The sequence below is a fragment of the Cygnus olor genome, chromosome 8 (genome assembly GCF_009769625.2).
Source record: "Cygnus olor isolate bCygOlo1 chromosome 8, bCygOlo1.pri.v2, whole genome shotgun sequence".
NCBI lineage: Eukaryota > Metazoa > Chordata > Aves > Anseriformes > Anatidae > Cygnus > Cygnus olor.
Genome location: NC_049176.1, coordinates 16868244 through 16886963, shown reverse-complemented (window position 1 = coordinate 16886963; position 18720 = coordinate 16868244). Strand labels below are relative to the sequence as shown.

Sequence of the window (18720 nt, the reverse complement as noted above, 5' to 3'; positions counted from 1 at the left end):
AAACAGCCCCTTCAGTAACACTGTAACACTAAAACATGCAGACCTCCTGCTTTAATTGTTACACATCAGGGCCCTGTGCAGGGTCTGGCAGCCTGGGCCCTGCCATGCCCCAGCCAGGAGCAGGGCAGGCCCATGGCAGCCCCAGCCCCAGGTGCTGGGCACCTCACTGGGGATGGGGATGGGCCAAGGCCAGACCAGCACGCGGGGCTGTGGCTGGGCCCAGCTCAGCGGGGCCCATGGCCGGGCCGGGCTGGGGGAGCTGGGGACTGGCCCCGCTGAGACCTTGCTGGGGCAGTTGATCTGGGCCTGTGAGGCCTGGTGGTGCCCTCAGGGCCCTGACATTTGAGATTGAAAAATAAAGAAGGCAAAAGAGTAAAAATAAATAAATAAATAAAAATCTTACACTCATTTTGTTTCATAGTGATGTCTCTTTTTTACATTTTATATTTTCCCTTGCATTTTGCCAGTGATTCAAAATCTCCTTAGCCATGGCTTTCAATACAAAACTCATATTCTAAGTCTTTTCAGTTCACTGTTGTTAATGAAAAGAAGGGAAAAAATAAAGTTTGCACTTTTACAAAGACTATCCAAATGGGCTGAGCTCAACTCCAAAGCTTTTCTCTCTCTCTCTCTCTCCCTCTCTCTCTCTCTCTCTCACACACACACACACAAATTTGCTCCACCTAAATTTGGCTAACATTAGCATTTTCATCCCAGATTTTGGACTTCCTATAATGACATATATTTTTTGTTAAGAAATCCATGAGTTTCTTTAGAACTTTTCTCAGAAGGTAAATAGCAAGATATTTAATGTATACAGTATGTCGGGTTTGGTCCCAATGTCTTTCTTATGGCTCTCAGCCTTTTCCACCACATGATACAGTATGTGGCAGAGACCACCCAGCAATTATTTTTTTCACTGTATTTCACATTACTTCTTTGTTAAGTTCAGTCATAGCCTTCAACTCCATAAGGTAAAATATTCCTTGATACTTAATACCCTGTGGTTTTCAATCTATATTTAAACCCTGTCTTATCCACTGATCGTACAACATGTTCAGGGGCATAAACTCCAACCTACCTCAGTTTATTCACCATTCAGATATGCTTACAAAACTCTCAGCTAGTTTCCACAGATTTTTTAATCTTCTAGGAGCTGAAATAAAAACACCATTTATACTGTATGATACTTGTTAGAGGTGAATAAACAATGCATAACAAATACCTTAGAAAACTATTGTCAAATATCCATGAGTTGATCGTGATTTCTTTGAATTTATTCAAAGTTTTCTGATTGTTGTTGTTTTCACTCATTGCTTTTAAACTTGTCCACTTCAAATGATCCATAGTCACTAGACAATCTACGTAGTATAGCTTTAATGAGTGTCTGAGTACATTTTTTTTTTAAAGTGATTTTTAATTTCTTTACCAGCAAAATTTGAGTATGTAACTCTGGTGATAGTAATATTTTTCATGGTTTTGGTAATATACACCTGTGCAGTGGTTTCTGATTTAGTTGCAACCTCACTCGGATGTACCAAAACACCAGAACCAGAACCAGCACAGCAATAGCAGTGTGGTGCTGTCCTTGATTAATTACCATCATCATGATGGCAGATGCATTAGCCTGGGTGCAGCACCACCTGACTGAGGCTCCCTTGTTCTTACAAGACAAGCTAATAACCTTAACAATGTCATCCCATTCCCCATGGATGTATTATCCCCTCAGGAATTAACTTGGTATTATTTATGTTGTGCTCCAATATGCAGCACTGTGGTAGGAGTACCATGTTTTCTGGCTACCAGTACAGCCTTTCAAGTCATATCTTTCAGGGCTTTTCACTTTCATATACATAAATACACAGAAATGATACGAACATGAACTGTCTTACTGTTCTGGGACAAAATGTAAAGATGTATAACACATACAATAGTCCAAGGACAGTATCATTTCAAAGTTATTTATATCCTTAAAAAAATCCTATTATTCTCTTTGAATTACCCTTTCTGAGTTAGAGGTATGTATCATTAAGCAATATGACCAGAAATAGGTTTGGCACTCAATAAAACCCATTTAAACAGGGAATACATTGTATATCATAATCCTGGATGCATAGAGCTACCAGTACAAATGCAGATGAAAGAGAATCAGAATAAGGTTATTAGTCGATTTGTTAATGCACATAAGTGTCAACAGGTGTGATCAACTGGAAAGAGGCAGGTGTTATCAATGTATTGGTGCTGTCATAGAAGAAAGATGTCCTGCAGAAGCTTTAAACATAAAGCTAAAATTGAAAAGTTGTTGAAATCTTCCATCAGGCACCACCTTACAAGTATTTCACATCTGATTAAAGGTTGGAAATGTGCCAGAGGGGAAAAAAAAAAGAAAAAGAAAAACACAACTAAACTAGTACTTAAATATGTGGGTACTAAAATACTTGAACTTAACTCTGACATATACGCATTTAAATTTTTACGTTCCATAAAGATGTCGTCTTCAAGGGAGGCATCTGACCCTATTACCTTTAGATATTCACTTGCATTTTCTGCTAAAGACAGCAGCATCAGTTAGCTGTACAGCTAAGACACTTTTCCCTCTCCATGATACCATTCTTAGCAATGAAGGGTTAAGATCAACTAAAAAATTAAAATTAAGAGTTCTTTATTTTAAGACCATATAACTTAATGAGAAAAAATGCAATATGTAGAATGAAAAAGAGAAAAACACATATTGAAAACTGGCGACTTAAAGCAAAAGTCTGGAAAAAGTGTTCTTTTTATACTAAAATATTTAATCCAATTAGTTTCTAGTTGATACATATAAAATCTAAAAATAATCTTCAGTTTTTTTTCTGTTTTTTTTTTTTTTTTTTTACATTTTCCTTAACATACTTCATTGCTTGTGAAAGTAACGGATTAATAGCACTTGTGATGGGAAGGCACAGTGTAGATTGGCACAGAGCAAATTTTTCCTTAGAGTAAGGCTGTTTTACTATACAAAGCTGTTTTACTATACTTGAGTCCTGATCTACAAAAGTCCTTCTTTGCAAGTCCTCACAGAAGTTAGAAACAGAAAAGATTTGTGAGATTTCTTAATTCCAGAACTCTGGGATCAACATCAGTTCAGTCCATGTAGCTATATTTTTTTCTAGTACTTTGTCTATTATGCACTGAATTATAAATCCATCTAATGATGAGGGCTTACTGAAGTTCACTATAAACTCTGTTCTACTATCAAATAGATGGCTCCTTGGAAATAAGTTTTCTTCATATTTTTAAATATCCGCCCACTTCATTATTCCTAATTACATATTCTTTTAACAGTCCTGGGCAGTGATGACCAGTTATGGTGAATTGCCCCAAATAAGGAGGTAGTTCCATAATACAAATCACACAGATTCACATATCTGACCTTTTCTAAATTAAAAATAAATTCTTCAAAGAAGAAAAGCTATTGCATTAACTCAATTTGACCATGCGGTAGAGGGGTCAGAATGGTACTCTCCAGAGAAAGAAGTATGCTAAAGCCAAAGTACAATGTGTGAAATTCATTCTGGTGCAGAATACCACATAGACTTGTGATGGCTGAATCCCACATAACTCCTGTTTTAGGGCTCATGTCATTTGGATACAAGTTGCTTGTTCTTCACATGACATACATTTCATTCAAGATGCCTATAAAAAAAGAATGGTTCCCTCTGGAAGGCACACAATGTGCCAACAAAAGAACTTCCTGAGCTATTATCTGGGCTGAAACATTTTTCCATAAAGCAGAACCATCTATGTGGGGTTTTGTTTTCTTTGAACTCTGTCGCCACTCCATAGTTTCCCACAGCTACTGTCTCCTGATCTGATCTGCTGAGTGACAGTGCTTCTTGAAATTCCCCTTGTTGGGGAAAATATTCTAAAAGCCATGAGGGCATCAGCATTTTCTGTGTCTAACCAAATCATTCAATTTTATACAAAAGAACTAGTATGAATGGCTAGTATAAAAGCACACAATTAAAATCTACTGAGCAAAACATAAAGGAGGAAATTTCACTGTTTGAAGAAAGCAGCTAAAGCTGTGTACACACACACACAAAAGGTAATGTTTCACAGGAAATTTCAAATTTTGTCTGTGTTTATATTTGGAATAAAAGTGCCTAAATACAATGAAATTCATCGTGCAGAAAACTCTGAAAAATTGCATTTTGGAAAATGAAAAATTATCCTTTTATAATTTCTAAAAAAGTTCTTCATGGTGGGTGAAGAACTCTTGAACTGCTAGCATGTTGGTATAGCCAAGAATTCCAGGCCCCTGAATACTTTTCATTACATATTTCGGACTGAAGTGCAGCTAACTCCCTGTAAGCCCTGGGAATGCCAAATGAACATCAGAGCTTGCAAGCCAGCCTGACGGGCCTCTAGTGATTTGGCTCTCTGTTGGTCTTTGACACCGGTTGCTGAAGAGCAAGGAGCCTGAAATTATGGTGACCCAGCAGGTTCCATGCAGACTGCCACAAAGTCAGGAGGGTAAACTGAGAGGAAATAAAAGCCTTGTTGGATATTCATTGAAATTGAATTGTCTCTGCTAAATGTTTTTCATGCTTTGCATTGCAGAATTTATCTTTTTAATCCTCTTTTCTTGCCTGCACACAAGGTGGCATCCAGGCAACGGTCATATAAAGAAAAAAGTACCAAAGTGTAAGTGCAGATCAGACATGCTTTAAATAGATCATTTTATTCTCTGAGGTACACTACAGAGTCTGAAGCTATTTGGGAACAGGAACCTTGGTTTTTTTATTTGTTTCACATTCTGGTACCAAGCAGTTAAAATAATAACTATTGCAAAAGAATGACTTTGCAGATGTTGCATTTGCTGCTGCATGTGGGCAATGTCAGGAAGAATTAGAATAACCCAAACTGTGTGCTACGGTCTAATAATGTGCCATGTATATGATACAAAGTCCTGTGCCTTTGGTGAGGGTATTTTTTTGCCAGTAAAGTTTCTCTACCTGCAGAAGAGGTGTGTCAGAGCATTATTAAGCCTATACCTATCTTTAAAGTTTAATGCTTCACAACACAGGCACCATAGTCAAGATCACAGTACAGGAATATACTACGATGCACAGGAATGTACATTAGGAAATGACTCCCAGTCTGGCTGCCATTCTGATATCAATGCAGCAAAATGTGTGTGGTAGAACAGAAGGTTTTGTGCTAGAGAACAGATAAGTGACATGGACTGAAATTATGGTACATTTAAATTGATGGCCTAATTAGTATTATCTCTTTTTGTATTCTCTGTAAGAAATATTATCCAGGAGGAACTCATTTTGCATTAATGTTGATATAAAGTGTTAATTCTGTAGCATTTCCATTGTAATCTGGCATTAATTAATGCAGCATTATTCTGAAGTGTTAATTAAATTATTACAGAAAGGGACATCTGCCCCATTTCAGAAAGAAAAAAAAATCCATGAAAATGAGACTTGCAAAGGTCTGAAATGGTGTGTGACTTCCCACAACACTGGCAGAAGCAAAAAAATAAGCAGAAATAAAGGCAATAGAGCTTGCCGTTTATAAACCACAGTATGACACCAACATTTGCTCACTTGTCATGGAGTTTGATGACAGCATCAGAGCCTCAAAGCCAGACAAGTCATTAGAAATCTGAAGCGGCAAACTTATATGGTAAATGAAGTATACTCTAACCTTACTATCAAGAATTACTCACAAGGAATTCAGGGAATTAAATAAAGGCATGAAAATATTCCCAACTTCTGCAGACACTACTGAACACTCCACCTGCCTCTTGGGCAGGAATACTATATACAGTCACTGGGAGTGCAAGGGCGCTATCGGGATTAACAAACAATCCTACAGTCCTCGGTGTTGATTGTTTTGACCTTCTGCCTGCAGTCCAAAGTGGCTTCACTGAACTCAGAATTTCAGTTGCTGTTCTTGTTATTATCAGCTGCATGTTAGCTTTTTTCAAACCCAGAGAGCAGAAAACTCAGTCCTTTATCAAAGAATATACAATCTGATCCAATGCCTACTGAAATCTATAGAAACTAACCACTGACTTCACAGGGAATTGGCATTTAAGCCTGAGTCAGTGAATTGCACAAGTAGACCTCTGAGGGAATGCCACTGAAAGCAAATGGGGCTCTCTGTAAGGGGCCACATGGAACTGGGGTCTCTGTGAATTATTAAACTTGATGAATAATTCAATAAAACATTAGCCTAGAGCCTGAAGCAAATTCTGTGCAATGTGACCTACCTGCCAGCTATATGTTAGAGCCAGAGTTGCACAAGATGCTTCCAGGATGTGGCTTCCATAAGATTCAGTGTATACACTATTCAACAACTCTGCCTGTTTCAACAATTATCACTTTCTTTTGCTACATTTGGGCTTTCATTGAAAGATCTTTAAAATGTGAAAGTTAAATGAGGCTCTTATAAAGAAGTGGTTTGGGTGCAGTATATTAAAGGAAAACTTCAAAGGAGCTCAAGATACCTTTCAAGCTAAGGTACAAAAATTTAAACAAGAACAAAAGCTTCTCTTGTATTTTGAAGCATTAATTGTTCCACTTCTGTTGATGTAAAGTGAAAGAAGCTTTTAGCTAAAAGCACATAGTATCAACCAACATGGAATGTTCCAAAGTCTCAAGGAATAATTTTAGCTTTGATATAATGGCATGGGTGAATCCCAAATTATAATGCTTTCTGTAGCATGTGCAATATTTTTTGGTAACTGAATCCATTAGATAAACATTAGTGCTTAAAGAGCTTATAGGAATAAATCAGAATTTCACCTTTTATATTTGTAAGATATTTCACATATATAAGATATAACTCTGTGAGTGTCGTTTGTCACAAATCTGTGAGTGCTGTTGTGAGTGTTGTTTGATACTTCATAACTTTTTGAGTGAAGTTTTAAATATCATTTAGCCTGTTTTTCAGAGGATGAAGTATATAATATTGCACTGTTTGCTCTTTTGTCCATCTGCCAGTTCCCCTTCTTTAAGGAGGGAGCAAAATTGTTGAAAGGATATAAAGTTTGCCGTAAGTTTCATGAAAACTGGCACCTGGGTAGTAAAGAAAGAGCCAAATTAGTGCTTCCATGGAAGAAAGGTTTCAACTGTGAATTTAGCAGTTCTGTTGACTATTGGCCTCTCAGCTGGCCAGTCTGCGGGTAGTTCAGAGCCAAACACAATACATTAGCATGCCCACTTGTAATTAGTCAAGGATACTGTGGAGGGATTTATGAGACATATGAAATAATTGTAAGTCCCATGTGCAAGCACATCATGGAATACAGTCATAGAGGAACACTGACTTGGTGCAGAGGTATAAGAAATTGGGATACAATGTGCAAAAAACATTACATTTATTGGTGACATGCATGAACAACTCGCTGTGGTATAATTTGAGCACACTTATAGACTTTCTCAGTAGAAGGAAGTAAAGTTGATATGCCTAATAGTTACTGCATTATCCAGAAAATACATAAAATAATATTTCTAATCTATAGTGCATCTAACTGGTCCATGTAAGGTGACTATGGCAGGAAAAGGAATACCTTTTTCTTGTCAGTGCTGCTTTATATTATAGCAAGACTATTCCTGGTTTAGATGATAGATAGGCAAGCTGAGATACAGAAGGATTAATATACAGGTTTCTTAAAGGCACATGCTGGTTACCCAAACTGGAAAAAATTTGTCCCAGTTTTCAGAAACACTAAATACTTCACTTTTTATTAGCTTCAATTCAATTGGTATGGACTAAGAATGCTTGAAAATGAGGTCCAGTGTCCTTTCCTCAAGACTTGTAATTAATGGTATAATTTATACATACACTTACGTTACATGTACTGAAAGTTGCATTTCAGTCCTTCTCTCTCTTCTACGTTGTATGGGATGTCAGCTGGTAGAAGTTGTGATAAAATATGCTTGACAAATCCAGGAGAATCAGTCATAGCTATAAAACAGAAAGTACCATAAATCAATAAATATAAATAGAACTAAATTCCTAGTCTTTCCTCTTTCCAGTGAGAAGGCACAAGCCTTCTAGTTCCTAGAACGGAACTGCATGATTTTTGATTTTCAGATTGAGCTGATGATGCTACAGAAATCCATGGTTAGTACGGCAACATCCAAAGTTTGTTGCTGTGCTCAAGATCATTAACTTATGGCATTATCATGAACCCTACTGCCCTGCACATTGTTTATTTTTACAGTGAACAGTGGTAAAAACGCAGGCTTTACTATATATAAATGAGTTATTTCACTGCTCAGCTTTTCCTGCCAGATGTTTGAGTGGTCAGCCAAACCCTCAGAGATATATAAGCTTGATCAACATGTATGCAAAAAATTAATTAAAAAAGTAACCTAATGCTGTCTCTTTTGTTTGTTCTTTAACAAAGTGATAGGATATTTTCATTATTTGCTGAGCACTTATGGATAATAACAAATTAAGTGTTGATCAGTCAATATAATGATACATTTGACCCAGAAATAATAACAAGAGGAGATACACAGAATTTCTAATAAAATTACAATCCCAACAGAATTTGAATTCATTACTTTTGAAATATAAGGCGGACAGTTCCCTTCACTAACATGGATTTGAACTTGCAGACAGTAAATTATCAAAGAGGCCCTTGTTGCTTGCATGCTGCAATACAATTTTATTAAGAATTACAGGGAAAAATTAATAAGCACTCCAGAGCTCAGAGTCCTGAAGTACAGCATGGCTTAGATCATGGCACAAACTTGGGAACGTGCCCTGCTTGGAGTACGTATTCTTTCAATTTAAATATTATTAATGTTGTGGGTAAGGTTAAAAGCTCAGCCCATGTCCCAATGCCAACCTGCCAAAAGCCTCAGAACCTGCCAAATGGTCTGAGTTTGTCAGTGTGCAGTGAGCATGTTCCTTCTCTTGGTGTTCAGTGCTAATGAATGAGTTACTGGAAGTGCACATTCCAGTGCTGTGCTCCTAGCATCTTAATGCAGTGACTTCCTTTCAAGAGACGTTAACAATTGCCACATTTCTCTGTATGTTGAACAACCTAACGCAAAATCATGATGCAACAGAATCTCAGTAAGCACAAGGATAATCTTCATTTCAGATCAAACTTGGTGCATTGAATTCACTTCCCAGGCATTCACAGTTGTAGCTCAGAGATGAAGCTGTCCTTTTCATCTCCTCCCAGCCTCTCTTTCTAAGTAGAAGTCACAAACCCAGTTCCTAGCATGGGACTTTCAGATTGAGCTGCTAATGTTACAGAAATGCCTGATTATCAGCCATGTTAATGCCAGCATGGCAGGCTAGGTTTATCTTCTGTCACAGAACAGTGTGAAGTAATATATAGGTCCTGGAGCTAAATGTAAATGAGCTCTGTTACATTCTGGAGGGAATCCAGCCCTGTCAGTATACAGCTCCATGCTGGTGTGGCTGTATTGCTTTCTACAGCACAGTGCAATGTAGATCGTCTATCCGGCCCTCCTAAAAACCATCAGGACGGCAGGATGTTCAGAGAGAGAAACAGAATTATCTACAGGAATATAACAGCAGAAGAAAAAGGGCTAGAAATAACAGAAGACTAAAGACATATCTACACTTCGTTTCAGGAGACTAAACAGCTCAAATTAGGTTTCCTTGGTTTGGTGTCTTTCCTCTCACTCCCTTTGTTCTACTGGGAAACAGATGGTCAACAGAGGATTATCCTCTAATTCCTTTCAAATTCTTAATTTTAAAGTGTCTTCCTGCAATCCTGGCCAAACTCTCGTCTCATGATCAACCAGTTCTCAGGTCCTGATTAAATAAAGTAAATATTCAAAAACTATGAGCCATTGCCTATTATTAAGAGTGTCAAAATATGTCAACTGACGCTGCTCTTCAGATCCATGGCCAGACAGCTGATTTAACTTTGAAGTGGACCTTCAGAAGCCATATAACAACTACAGAGATATATATACAACATTCATAAACTTAGCATAGGGAACATACAGATTCCTCAAAAACATCAAAAAGAGCCCTTACAGATCTGGTAAATTCAGGTAAATTTGCTGGAGAAACAAATCAAAAGATTGCTCAGGAGGATCACACTTTCAAAGGCGTTTTTCTACTTCTAAGCAAAAGAACTCGAACTTGAATACTTCCACCAAGCATAACAGAACAGAACTGAAACACAACTGCAAACAAGCCATTATCTAAACTATGACTGTTTATTCTGCTCAACTGAAAGTCAAGGATGTGTATGCAGGATTTAGGATTTTTTTTTCAATGACATATCTTGTTTTATTTTCTCCTTCACTGTTCAGAGTTCTTGCAAATGCTCAGGAGTAGAAAATCTGTTGTTTACTCTGCTCTCTTGTTGTGTCCTAGTTTTTTTTTTTAAAAAAAAAAGGCAACCATTTCTTTTGGGCTCTGTGAATTATATGCCCAAGTGAGGTGAAGTGAATACAAACATAACTTGACGAATACATGAGTATTACAGATCTGGATGTGGGAGCAGGAGATGGCAAATGTACTACAGAAGAGCAGCTGCCAGAGGTAAGCATACAAAATGTGGCTCCTACACAAAAGAATGAGATTTTCAGAGAATCTGTTGGAAAGCCCGACAAGTACATTTTGTTGCTGCTAAAAGAATTTATTTCTGCTGAAACTTATAACTCCTGGGTTAATAAAGTGAACTTTGATGGGACTAGAGGGAAATATGGGCTTCCCAGGAAAGTTAGGACAAACTTAGATGCATTTCTAGAACACAGATTTATGGAAGTGATTGAGGCTGATAAGATCAAAACCCAAGTTAACACTTTCCTTCGCTTTCCTATCACACGCTAAATAGACCTCTGCCACAGTTGGCCTGCAACCAATAAAACTAATGATGCCTGTATACAATTAATTTCACAGTATCATCAACCTACCACAATTAGTAACCATTCAAGTTGTTTTGCTTTGAATTTTGAGGGGTTTTGCAGGACTTATTATTATGTTAAGGTTAACTGACTCTGGCAATAGCCAATGGCTTGTCAGGATTGACTGCTAAATCACAAGGTTCAAGGAAAAAAAGACATACTGAATCTGAGTTAGTTTGATCAGCTTTGTCCATTTGAGTGAGTACCTTGACAAGAGTCTCCAGAATCAGTAACAATGAAGGATCTTGAAAAGATTGACTCTGCTACTAGTTTTAAAAAATAGGCACCTACCCACTATGCATTCATACTATTAAAATGGTAAAACTGGTGTATTTATTCAGTGTGTTCCTTCTTGCTTACTAATGCACTATCTAAATATCTGCAAAGAAATAGGCATTTGTCATACTCTTGTTAGAGGGATAGTTAATGCAATGAAGAAGTAATATCCATGTTAGAAAAGAACAATCTTTCTCTGTTGGGAGGGGAAGCTTTCTTGATGCATCTAATAACACATCCTGTTCTGCAGGCACTGAAGGCCAGCTAAATGGCCTTTCTCTTTGCATGTGTACAAAGGAGGCTATTGGAAAAAAAATTAAAAAAAATAAAAAAAAAATACAACTGCATGCTAAGCAGGGATGTGGCAGATATAAATCTGTTCGTATGATAGGCAACATCTGTATTTGGGTCATGTGATGAGCATATTTCCTTTTGTTCCTCAGGGAGGGCAACAGCTCTAAGGAAAAGAGCAGGCCATGGACTGAATGAATTGCTCTGATGAGACAGATTCAGCCTGTGGGCTTGAGGTCAAGCTAGACAAGACAGCTCTAGGGTTAGCATGTTCTCTGTTTCTCATAAATTTAGAGCAGAGGTTAGTTTATGAAATTTAGGCAGGAAGCCAGGTCTCTACTACCTCCGTGTTTGCAACTTGAATGTTGAAATGCCTTCCTCTATTTTTTTTTCTCTCTGATAAGCTCTACAGCTTTCCTGATTTTTTTTTTCTCATTTATTTTATAGAGGAAGTGTTCAAGTCCAGACCTATTTTATGCCGTTTCTTTTCCACAATAGGTTACTCCAGGCTTTTTTTCTATCATTTTTTTATTATTATTACTATCTTTTTTCACTTAAGTCAATGTTACCTGCAGGTAGATTATTCAGGTATTTTAAAGCTAGATTACAACTACATATGGTAAAAATGGCAAAGAAAATAGCTGCACTATTTATTATATATGCATATGTATGTGTGTGCATATGTGTCTGTATATGTGTGTGTGTGTGTGTGTATGAACTGGCTGGTGGTAGCAGATCCATTAATTTTTCCAAAATATCCATTGCAAAAGATATTTTTCATCTTCCTAGTTCATTCATTCAATATAAATCAAACATCAGAGACATAATTAGACAACGATCTTTTAAACATGTTTCAAAATTAATTGACTAGGATGCCTGAAAATGAATGCTATGACTGAATATTATACATTGCTGTGTTTCCTGAGGACTTCTTTTCCAAGGCTGTTGCCAGAATTGAAACAACTTGCAAAATTAAAACGGTGTTTTAGATATTACGGAATTACAACATTTTAGATCTAGTGCATCTATACTCAACTCTTTCTTTCAGGATAACTTGCAAAGTCTTTTGAAGGAAATGTCCCCAGTTATCAATTAAATTCTCATTAAGGAAAGAATTCTAGTAGCTTTTCACAATTTTTTTTTGTCAAACCAACGTATATTTTTAGTCTCAGAATTACTCTGTGAAAATGTCACATTCCAAAATAAAACACTTGAAACTTCTAGAGTCAATTCAAGATTGCCTCTACATAATTCAAAATTTACTTTTACTTCTTAATTATTTTTATTTTGCAATATGTGTACTACAGTCCTCCATGGATCTATTAATAGTTTTGTATTCTTAGATTTGAGCTGGAACAGGCCATGTAACTTAATTATACATGAGGATTGGCTTTCACAAAGACCTACCTGCTTTACAAGTTTTGCTGGGACAGGCATTAAAAATGATAAACAAGGGAGATATAATCTCTTAAAATTAAATCACCACACCTACTATCTTTCTAACATACTCACTATGAGTAGTGTTGAAAAACGTGCATGCTTCTGTCCTGAAGAAAACTTGCCTGGACCAAAAAACGTAACTCAGTTTTCAACAATACCCTAATTAAAAGCTTTCTTCTCTGCTAACAACATGGTTACATAGCAAAATAAAAGAACCTTCAAATAAAGCAAAATACACATAACGAGTTCCTAATAGTAACAGGAAAACTCCAAGAAATAATACATTTGACATAATTAGTATATGATTTTCCCAAATTATATATTTGGAAAAAATATGATTTATGAATATATATTTATAATTTGTTTTTGTGTGCATGACTGATGACATACAAGATACACAGAAAAAAAAAAAAAAAAAATCTTTCTTCCTCTGTGATTCCTCAGTTCTTAATTTCACAGAAATGGAACAGGAAGATCTGAATTTTATATGTTGATTAGATTGTTTTCACTCAAAGCATTTTGTAACAAACTTTACTGAAAATTTCAGTGAATCAAGCATATTGTGCCTTAAGTCAAAAATACATATAATTCATTTTGTAAACCAGCCTGTATAAATAAATGCCAACTGTAACTATCTGAATTTCAGGTCTGAGTTAAACCTTATATATTTAGAACTACAATATGCGAGTGACACAGTAGGGTCTTGTTTATTGAGATACACAGTAGAACCTAAGGAACTGATATTACAGTGGAAAGTAATCTAAATTGCTTTCACAGAATTTCTTCTACTTTCAAGTAATAAAAATGTTACACTCTACACTCTAAATAAAATCTTAGTTGCTATCGACAGTTAGTATGAGATTCAGTCAGAACTACCAAGCTGTGAAAATAAGGCCCAACTTCTGTTGTTTTTGTTGATACATTTGGCATCCAATCATGAAAAACAATGTCCATGTCACTAAAATGGCCTCCAGGCATTCAGTATATCTACATCGAGGTTAAACATCTATGTGAAGATGTGACAGCACACCTTATAAAAGATATTATTGAGTAATATAGACTTTCTGTAATAACCAAACAGTAAAGAATATAGCTTTTTAAAGGTCTCCCCATGGCTGATCTCATGACTCAAAGATGAGAGACTGTGCTGCAAGCTAAGTAATAAAATCTGGTGGATACTGTGGGCTAGCTTGTGACAAATCATATCAAAGTATTATTAAAGAAGGAACTTGAGACCCAAGACTATTATTGATTCTTGACAGAATTTCTTATAAATAAATGTTGCAATCTGATCCTGGACTCCCAAGGCCCTGGTAGAATTCTGACTATTATAGGGCAGGTTGCAAAACAGTAACATTATATTAGTGAAAGCTGAAAGAAGCATATTCAGTGTCAAACAGGTAGCATGGTCTAAAAAGACCAGTAAGAAACTGTTTTTCACAGGCTGCCTGCACCTACAGCTTCAGATTACTGTTTAAAATGGCAAAACAATTTCTGAGCTTATAACAGGGCTGTGAACGTGTTAGTGGAATGAATCTGTGACCCTTTAGAGCACTAAGGACACACCTCCATTAGTGTCCATATTCCTGCACTGAAGAGGCTGATACAGTCAACTGAAATGACAGGGTGATAAATATAAAACCACTATCATCAATAAGACTGGAATGTAAAAGCACTTAGTTTCAGTCTAAGTAACTCACAGAAAGTTTGGTTTCAAGAACCAATGTATCATCCATCACTACTCTACCTTCTGTTGACAAAGTAATTGTAAGATATCTAGAATGGAGGTTCAATATGAACTGACATTTTTGAAAGGAGGAATTGTGTGCTGCACTTACTCATTAAATGTATTTTCCTCCACTAAAGATGTTTCCTTTTTTAGTTTATGTAAGAATAACTTTAGTTAAAGTTCCCTTGACACACTGACTTTGCTTTGAATAGCACCTATGTTCATTAACATAAAACCTGAAAGAAAATAATTTTAATGCAGCTTTTTTAACACTTCAAAAGCCTTTAACAAATTGATCGAGCACAATTATGTATTCTAAGGGGAATTGTAAAGAGATCACACAAGGTTGAAAAGTTCTGTTCGATAAAAAAAAAATAAAAAATCCTAGGTAAAAACCAGCACTCTGTGTGGAACTTTGATGCACAGTGGAAGAAAGTAATAAAATTATATAAAAACCCCTGATGTCTCCCTGTTTCAATACAGACACACCATTATTGTCTGTATTATTCAGTGCATACAAAATACCATGTTAGTATAACAACATAAAAAGAAAGCATAAAGGTCAAGATAGTCAGAAATTAAAGAGAAGCTAAATTACCAGTCCACTTAGTACTGAGACTAGTGAGTCAAGGCAAACCCGAACAATTACTTAGTGAGATCACACCAATTTATAAATATGGCTGGCTGTCTTTGGGAGGGAATAGATCTCATAATCATGGCATTCTTCTCTTAGCTAAAGATGTAATATTCCTGGTATTATTTTAAAAGATTGTATAACAGCATTCCTTTAAAAACCTTATAAACTAAAACAACAACCCACTGCAGCTGAGTGGTTCAGCTGATATGGAATGAGCCATTACCAAAGAGAAAACAGTTTGCAGAAAACAGGTGCCTTTCCCCCTGTATTTATGGGCATAAGTTTCTATCTGATTATTTTAAAAGAACATTTTAGATGGTGCTTTTCTCATTATAGATTACTAAAATTCAGCCACATCATTAGCTAAATTCAAAATGAAGGAGAATAAAACCATCAACACGTGGATACTGAAGGGACAAGCAACCACAGATTTTCTTTGTTTGCACAAAGTATGTTTCCTGAATGGCAGAAATGCTCTTTGGGAAGATGCTACAGGAAGACTTCCATTTGCATATCCTTTCTCTATACCAGAGCAGACATAAAACTGCCCAGACTCAGAACTGGCTGGACAGGAAAACAAATGGCGAGAAGAAAGAACAACAACATCAAAAAGGCTGCAGCTAGAATTTGGCAGCTACAAGTTGCATGAGTCGAACACCCGTTCCCTCCACTGAGCCTCTTCATGTTACTGGGAAGACTTTTCAGAAGACCTAGCATGCAAGTATTGAGGGATTTGTAGTATTGTTTGTATTGAGGGATTGGAATGAGATAGAGAGCTGGCTTTTTGATGGGGAACTGGGAATGTCCTTACTGTCATCTTAGAGGATCACAGCCGAGTTCAGCAAACTGCACTGAGGGCATCTGCGATGGGTAACAGGCCTGAACGCATGGTAGCAGGAACGGGATGAAAAGCAGGCAGCGCTGCTGGGAATTAGCACATCCTGCCCACACCACCGGCAGCCAGCTCTTGGCTGTCTGCTGGCCACCAAGCAGCAGGCAGCACTCCCTGCAGGAGGTGACGGAGAAGACCCGGGCAGTCGGCATTTGCCCAGTGACCATTATCCTGCTGGCTGTGGGATGACATCAAGCAGTTACTAGGAAATTTCCTGTAAGAAAGAGACCTTCATTGGTGGATATGTCGTTGCTAATATTACTTTTTGGCCAAATTCTTCATTCTCCCCCAGATTTTCCAGGTTGTTCACACAGAATGAGTGTTCCTAAATAGGAAGATGTCAGCTTACCTTCAGACAACATTTACAGAGCCCCAGCTTTCAGTATTAGGCTTGACCTAATGTCTTAGTTTTAAGAGAGCTGCTTTGACCTGCTCATTCTTTGTACCTGGTGACAACACTGGGCACAAGGGATACATGACTGATGGTCTGCAACAAAATTGCTATTACTTGGTGCGAGATCACTATCATCATTTGAACAAGATTTGCATTTTAACGCAGATAAGGGGGAGTCTGGGAGTAGGCAGGTGATGGTGTCAACAGCAGGAGTGTGGGAACAAGACCAAGCACACGGAGGGCAATCTTTATAGCAATCTCCTCAAGGCTGAAGAAGTAGGAACGTGGAACTTGCAATCCCACAGCTGAAGCATTTGTCTGCCCCCCTTCCTGAAAACCATCTTTAGAAAGGACAGACAACGGAGACATTTCCAGACCTTTTCAGATGTCTCCTCCCCTTTCTAGACTATCAGATGCAGTGAGATAGGACTACAGGCTAAATGAAGAAATGCTGCTAAATTTATTGTTTCAGCATCTCAGAGCTGTTGACTCAACACTAAAAATGCCTTTATGATATTTTATTTAGAAAAAAAATCAAGATTTTATTTATATATTATACACAGTTAATATAAAATCAGTAGGATTAGTAGTATTGAATACCTCAAAAAATTAAAGGTCTATGAGGTGTTATTGACTAAATAGGCAATAAAAGGTGAAAAACAAAACAAAACAAAATACAATGATTGGCAGCAACAAACCAATAGCACTGTGGGTCAAATTCTTTTATGCATATGTACAGTACATAAACTCATGCTCTCTCATAGTCTGCACGGGGGGACTGGAGCAATAAAATAGCATTCAGTAAAATGAGGATAAAATCTGGCAATGGATGATTGCAATTAATAAAGACACGTTCCCACTAAGTATGGACTGAGCACACATTTTATCTATCCCTCAAATCACTCTACAAGATGGAGGTTTATTCTGTTAGGTTGCAACGTGTTTTTTCTGGATAGGCTGGAAGGGAAGTTTATTTGTTTGAAACTCAATGATCTTTGTTGAAGCGTCATTAAAACAAAACCCAAACCAAACCAAACCCAGGCTAGTGCCAAGCAATCTTCCAAGATGATAAAATGAATATGATTGAAGTTGAGATTTGAAACAACAAATCTGTGTGTCGATAAATATAGTGATCAGGTTGAGCGAGAGGTGTCAGACAGAAAAACCTGCTGCAACGTTTGTTGCTGCCAGCACATAGAAAATAAAGCCTAGGAGAGCTTGTTGAAAAATTCTCAGGGAAATTTGTAGAGTACTATAGATTGATGTGATTGTTGTCCTCAAGGGCTTATCATCTGGATGGACAATGAACAACTACACAAACATCATACAGGGAACATACCTGTAGCTAGATACCCTTTTTGTATCTCCAGTGATACAAGATCAGAAATACTGCATTCTTCTCTACCATGTATTATCCTTTCAGGATATCGGTTTTGTCATTGATGAAGCCATTTCAGGAGGTTCCTGACCCTTACCTAACATACTCCTTCTGCCTCTTCTGCTTTTTTCTGCTCCTATATCAACTTCCACACTGTCTCATTTAACTGACAGTTGTTTAGAAGGGAAGGGAATGATCTATGAAAAAGATAGCAAAACAATTTGGGTTATAAACTTCTCTCCCTCAGTGCTCTTTCCACCCAGTGCTTACATCTCTCATTACAGAGAGAGATACAGGCATGGCCAAAATGGCATAAAGAAGCATGGCCACAGGCTGCAGGGGAACTTTTTGTGCAAACCTCACTCCTGAAGAAAACAATCTGCAGTTACATTCTCATCTTGTTGCATATAGACCTTGGTATTGAATTAGGAAGCATCATCAGACTTTTAATCACTGTTTACTTTAATTAAGCAGAAGGTACTAATATATTCTGATACTAAATGCCAGTCTAAACAAGGCAATGCCAAGTAATGGCATTCAGACTACCTCTGGGAAAGTTAGCAGCGGTATTAAAAGAGCCTAGCTGCATTTGTTATGCTTTCCCCATTCTTGTGGAAATGGCTGCAGAAATGGTATAGAGACAGCTGAGTTTATAGTGAACTCCTTCTCTCATTAAGGCTAATAACAACAATTAAAAAGTCAAAATATAGATGAGCAACTGTCATGTTGCCATCTTAAGGTGGTAAAAGTTAGCGGATTATGAAGTGTGCAGAAAT

General features: G+C 37.2%; 1 long non-coding RNA gene across 1 annotated transcript in view; it reads right to left on the bottom strand.

The window, feature by feature from the left end:
• Positions 1-18720, bottom strand: part of LOC121074408 — a 504929-nt gene that overhangs the window by 275373 nt on the left and 210836 nt on the right. Inside the window, exons 6-7 of the long non-coding RNA XR_005822307.1 lie at positions 7849-7965; positions 1082-1156 (exon numbers count right to left, since the gene is read on the bottom strand). This is a non-coding gene — a long non-coding RNA (uncharacterized LOC121074408). The remainder of the gene's footprint in view (positions 1-1081; positions 1157-7848; positions 7966-18720) is intronic.